General features: G+C 41.0%; 1 pseudogene; it reads left to right on the plus strand.

The window, feature by feature from the left end:
• Nucleotides 1–451: 451 nt before the first annotated feature.
• On the plus strand, nt 452–5,150 carry LOC149543971 (cis-zeatin O-glucosyltransferase 1-like; annotated as a pseudogene).
• Nucleotides 5,151–5,527: the final 377 nt, after the last annotated feature.

Genomic DNA, 5,527 nt, shown 5'->3' on the forward strand with positions numbered 1-5,527 from the left:
TTACTTTATTAATAAAAAGGAACTATTCATCAAAAAAATAAAATTAAAATATAGCTAAAAAGAAACAGCATGTCCATTTGACATAATAATCCAATTACGAATATTCTTATTATAGATCCAATTGTCCATGTGGTCCCTCAATCATAAACCTCCCAAATAAAGTAAAATTTTAAAATCAATACGACTCCAAAAAATATACAGAGCCGCAGTGTACAACTTCTGCAGCATATTTGCAACGAAAAGCCGCTCCCTAGTGCATTTAATAGAGTTCCCCTCACCTGCCCTTTATGCATTGGAGGGGCAGTTCTTTTAATAACCCGCCAGGACAAAAGAACACAGGGCTGGGACTACTTTTTACGAAAAAGACAGAGAAGTGCACATGAGAGCTGGACGGCCCAGCTCTGTAACGTCATCGTGCCGCGTTCATTTTATTGAAATTGCTTTGGGAGCGATGGCTGGAGATGGAATCCATGTGGTGGTGGTGGCACTCCCTGCACAGAGCCGCTTCAATTCGCTCCTCCATTTCTCCGGAGTTATCGCCCAACGAGGAACGATCGTCTCCTTCGTTGCCCCATGCGCTCATATTCACCAAGTCCGTCGCCGTGCCGAGGGATGGGATCTTCACAGCTTCGATATTCGCTTCGAGGAACTTGACGCAAGGGCTGTTAGATGTTAAATTAATTATCTCAGGCTTCGTCGGCACAGACCAAAGAACTCTTTAGAAACACACATGCAACATGTGCAGCCGTCATCCACCGTCCATTCCAACTGCCTTTCATTAATATTCCAGCTAACTCCTCCTACAGTGTAAATGGCATTTAATATATATTTCTCTATAAATATAATGGACTGGGCCTGTGTTCAGCAGAGCCCATTTTCTGAGTTTCTCCATGGCTTCTCCTCTCTATGGCTTTCTCTCTTGTTTGGTTTCTTTGTTGTGTTGTGCTGTAATTTTCATCATGGTATCAGAGCTTATGGTAAATGATCCAAAAGTCTTGAGAGAGCAATGACTGAAATATTGTGATTGAAAGATGTGGAGTGAAAGATTGTGACATGATTGCTAATGTCTTGTGAAGAAGGCTGCTGTTGTGAGAAGGCTGCCCATTATGGAGCTGGATTGAAGTTCCGTGAATGTTAATTTGTTAAGTGAGCTGTAAGAGAAAAAAAGTGTTGCAAAGGAGATCCAAAGAAATTTCCTCAAAAGAGATTGTTATCATGTGTGAGATTGAATGTTCAAGCCATTGTGAAAGATGATTGATATTGTCTTTGAATGGAAGATGGTTGGTGTTGTATTTGGGCAAAGAATGTGATTTGTGATGTAGTCAGTTAACGAGACAGCATATTGTGTTAAAGGATAACTTGTGCCAAAGAAAGATATTGCTAGAAGGAAGAGAAATTGAAAGTATGATATTGTTGGTAATGTGTGAAATTGGAGTGGATAATCAAAAATAAAGAAGTATTGCTGATTTGAAGCAACTCAAGAGTGTTGGATTGCTATTAATGCGGGAATGTCAAGTTGTTATTCATATGTTTGTGGGATGTGGAGCAACTTTGTGCAAGCAGGAGAGCCAAAGATTGCATACATATTTCTAATGTGACAAGAAAATATCAAGGGAGTGCTATGAGAAAGAGAGAAGCCATGAAAAAAAAGAAGCTAAAGTTGAAAGTGAAAGCTAATTTTGTTATTATTAATAGTACTTTATTATGTGTTTTTATTTGAAATATGTGTAGAGTATTATAAGTCATTTGTAGGAGTTAGCATTCATTATGAAAAGAGATGGCATGCTAGAATTGTTGTCAAGGTGCAAAGGTCTGTGTGTGTGCTGATTGGATAAAAGTATTGGGATTGGAAGTGAGAATTTGTTTGTCTAATTGTGAAGGATATGATGTTCTTGATAGTGGTCATGTAATAGAAGTTGATTGCATTGATATCCCCCAATCAAGTGATGAAAATTGAATTAGTAATGATTGTTAATGGGCTATGTGAATGTATGAGGTGCATTATTGGTTGTGCCCGACACCCCAAATATTTTTGGTTTGACATATTGATGAACCATATATGTGAAAAAGATTCCTATAGAACTGGCGAGTACAGCGGCTGGGTACCCATGTATCTCGACAGATGGATTTCTTTTTATATGGACTCAATAATTAGTTTGATGTAGGTACAAAAAGAGAAAGGCCCAGAGTGATGATAGTTTCTCCGTAGTGATGATTCGTGGTCATTAGAACTAGTGAGTGCTTGGTTTGTGGTAATCCAAAACCGCTTGAGTGCTTGAAGTTTGTGGTGATCTTAAAACCACTTGTGTGATGTTTGAGAAGTTTTGGTGAACTTAAAACCACTTTGATATTGCATCGGTTATGGGTAATCCATACAAAACCTAGAGTGATTATGATGAGGGAAACAAGATGAATGAAAGCATTTGATAATTGATTGTAAATGGGTACCTAACAAGGCTTAAGGCCAGGACCCATCATCTCTAGATTATGGAGGGATTTCTAAGAAACAAAAAATATGATAATTAATTTATGGGGGGATGTTAGATGTTAAATTAATTATCTCAGGCTTGGTTAGCATAGACCAAAGAACTCTTTAAAAACACACATGCAACATGTGCAGCCGTCATCCACCGTCCATTCCAACTGCCTTTCATTAATATTCTAGCTAACTCCTCCTACAGTGTAAATGGCATTTAATATATATTTCTCTATAAATATAATGGATTGGGCCTGTGTTTAGTAGAGCCCATTTTCTGGGTTTCTCCATGGCTTCTCCTCTCTATGGCTTTCTCTCTTGTTTGGTTTCTTTGTTGTGTTGTGCTATAATTTTCATCAAGGGCACCTCCCGAAATTCTAAAAGGAACAAAAAAAAATTCGACTAGTTGAAGAATGGTTTGTAATCGTTAAAGATGATCTTTAAATAAATCATTTCATAATGTGATCAAGACAGAGAATCGATAAGGGTGAAAAGATAATAGTTTGATAGAGAGTGCGTGAATAGAGGAAGTGCAAATGGCTCTTTGGCGGCAGCTAGAGAGCCATCCACTTTGTAATCTACAGATAGTTATATGTAGTGAAAATATGTGTTTTTTTAATGGTGATTTAGTTTTCTTGTCAATTCTTATTTCCATTATTTTATTGTCATTATTATGATTGCTCCGCATCAGATTGGTATCAAAGCTCAGAAGATTCTGAGCATGTAGGTGGAAGGTGATCTACACCAGGCAGTATTGTGGTTGTTTTGGATTCTTGGTATGAAGTTTGTGGTTGCAGATTGGTGCCAGTTCGCTCAGCTGCAGGTGGTGGACATGAAGGTCTACCAAAGGCCATAGGAAATAGTCTTGTGTGTCGCCAATAGACTGGGGAGAGAGGCATGATGGACTCCCAAGTGAGGGACAGAGGTTGTGATGCAGCATGGAGGAGTGGACAGAGGAATGGGAAGCACCATGGAGGCGACCAGCATAACTCCGTAGATGGGAGTTGGTTGATAGTGAAAAGGAATCAGCAGAGGCGTCGATGCAGTGATTCGAGTGACAAGGCCCATATTTGTCTTCCACCTCGTTTCCATGGGACATGGAAACATTTGAAGTCTGGCAATATGACGCAAGGGCACCTCCCGAAATTCCAAAAGGAACAAAAACGGACTGAGTAGTTGAAGAATGGTTTGTAACCGTTAAAGATGATCTTTAAATAAATCATTTCATAATGTGATCAAGACAGAGAATCGATAAGGGTGAAAAGATAATAGTTTGATAGAGAGTGCATGAATAGAGGAAGTGCAAATGGCTCTTTGACGGCAGCCAGAGAGCCATCCACTTTGTGATCTGCAGATAGTTATATGTAGTGAAAATATGTGTTTTTTTAATGGTGATTTAGTTTTCTTGTCAATTCTTATTACCATTATTTTATTGTCATTATTATGATTGCTCCGCATCAGAACTAGCCACGCCTGGGGTCTCAGCTGGAGATATCGATGCTCACAGCACTAATCTGTTTCCGCTTCACATAATTCCTTTGTTTGAAGCCGTGGAGGATCAGCTAGGCCCTCATATTGATCAGGTATTGCGCACAATCTGCTCGGAGAAGAGTAATAGATCAGTGGTTCTTGTCCACGACGTGACCATGGGATGGATTCAGACTGTGGCTGCCAAATACTCTATCCCCGCCTATGTGTTCAGACCCACTAGCTCTTACTGTAACCTCTGGATGAAGCGGACACGTGATCAGACAACGGTCTCGTCCCCTGTTAACGTATCAGTGAAACGTTGCTTTCCGAAAGATTTCTAAATAGCTGGAGGCGTCAAAGGACTCTGTTAGGGGCTGCAAAGGGATATATCATGAACACATTCAGCGCACTGGAATCAGAATTCATTCAGCAAGAAACACAGGAATCCGTCTTCGGCGTGAAGCCTGTGTGGAGTGTGGGCCCTCTTCTTCCGCAGGCCTTCTTCAATGATGAGGTACGGCAGTTGAGATTGACAGCGGAGACAGAGTGCATGATGAGGTGGTTAGATTCACAGGCTCCGGCGTCCGTTGTCTACGTTTCGTTAGGGAGTACATCTTGTTTCTCGGCGACACAGATCGGAGAACTGGCCGAGGGATTGAAAGTCATGGTTGCCGACGGGGCCCAGTCATCGACCCAATCGCAGTTTGATTCGGCTTGGAAGTTTCTGGAACAAGAATTCGAGAAGCGATTAGAGGGACGGGGTTTTATTGTGAGGAATTGGGCGCCTCAGCTTGACATCCTGCCACACAAGTCGACAGGTGGGTTTTTAACCCACTGCGGATGGAATTCTACAGTGGAGAGCATCAGCGCTGGCCTCTGCATTCCGATCAGTTTACCAATTCGGCTTTGATCACACGGCAGTTGAAAGCAGGAGTGAAAGTGAAAGAATGGCAGAACGCTGAGGAAATTGAGTTGGTGAGTGCGGAGGAGGTTGACAAAGCGGTGAAACGACTGATGAGGAGTGTTGAGGGAATGAAAGTGAGAAAGAGGGCGCAAGAATTGAGAGGCGAGGCTGAGAGGGCCGTAGGGGATGGAGGGTCTTCGTGGAAGGATACGGATTCTCTTCTCCGTCACTTTTCTGCATCAATTGCCGACTAGATCAACGGGCTCCGTGTGTTTAGGGGATCGTACTTTGTGACCGCTTTAGTGGTAAGCGTTGCGAGAATATATTCGTTATGCAGAATATTAGTGGCCATATGAGCTACGTGTGTTTGGCTACGAGATTAGGAATTAGGAATAGGTATCTAGTATTTTGGATTTGTTATTCTCCACCTTGTTTGTTTGTATAATAATGAAATTTGAATTTGAATTGTGAAATTTCAATTTTGTTAAGACTAGTTCTTACTTTTTTATTTTTGGCCACTATAAAGGTGCAGTCACAAGAGGCTCAAATTGACTCACTACCTTCATGGATTTCACATTGCGTCTCTGTGCTATTGATATTATCCTCATTGAAGTTATGGCTCTAGAGACAGTAGATGAAATTGTTGTCCTTATTTCCTATCTAAGATGGTAGAGAAG

This window comes from Cupressus sempervirens, chromosome 8 (genome assembly GCF_028749045.1).
Source record: "Cupressus sempervirens isolate cs-2001-9-10 chromosome 8, ASM2874904v1, whole genome shotgun sequence".
Taxonomy (NCBI): domain Eukaryota; kingdom Viridiplantae; phylum Streptophyta; class Pinopsida; order Cupressales; family Cupressaceae; genus Cupressus; species Cupressus sempervirens.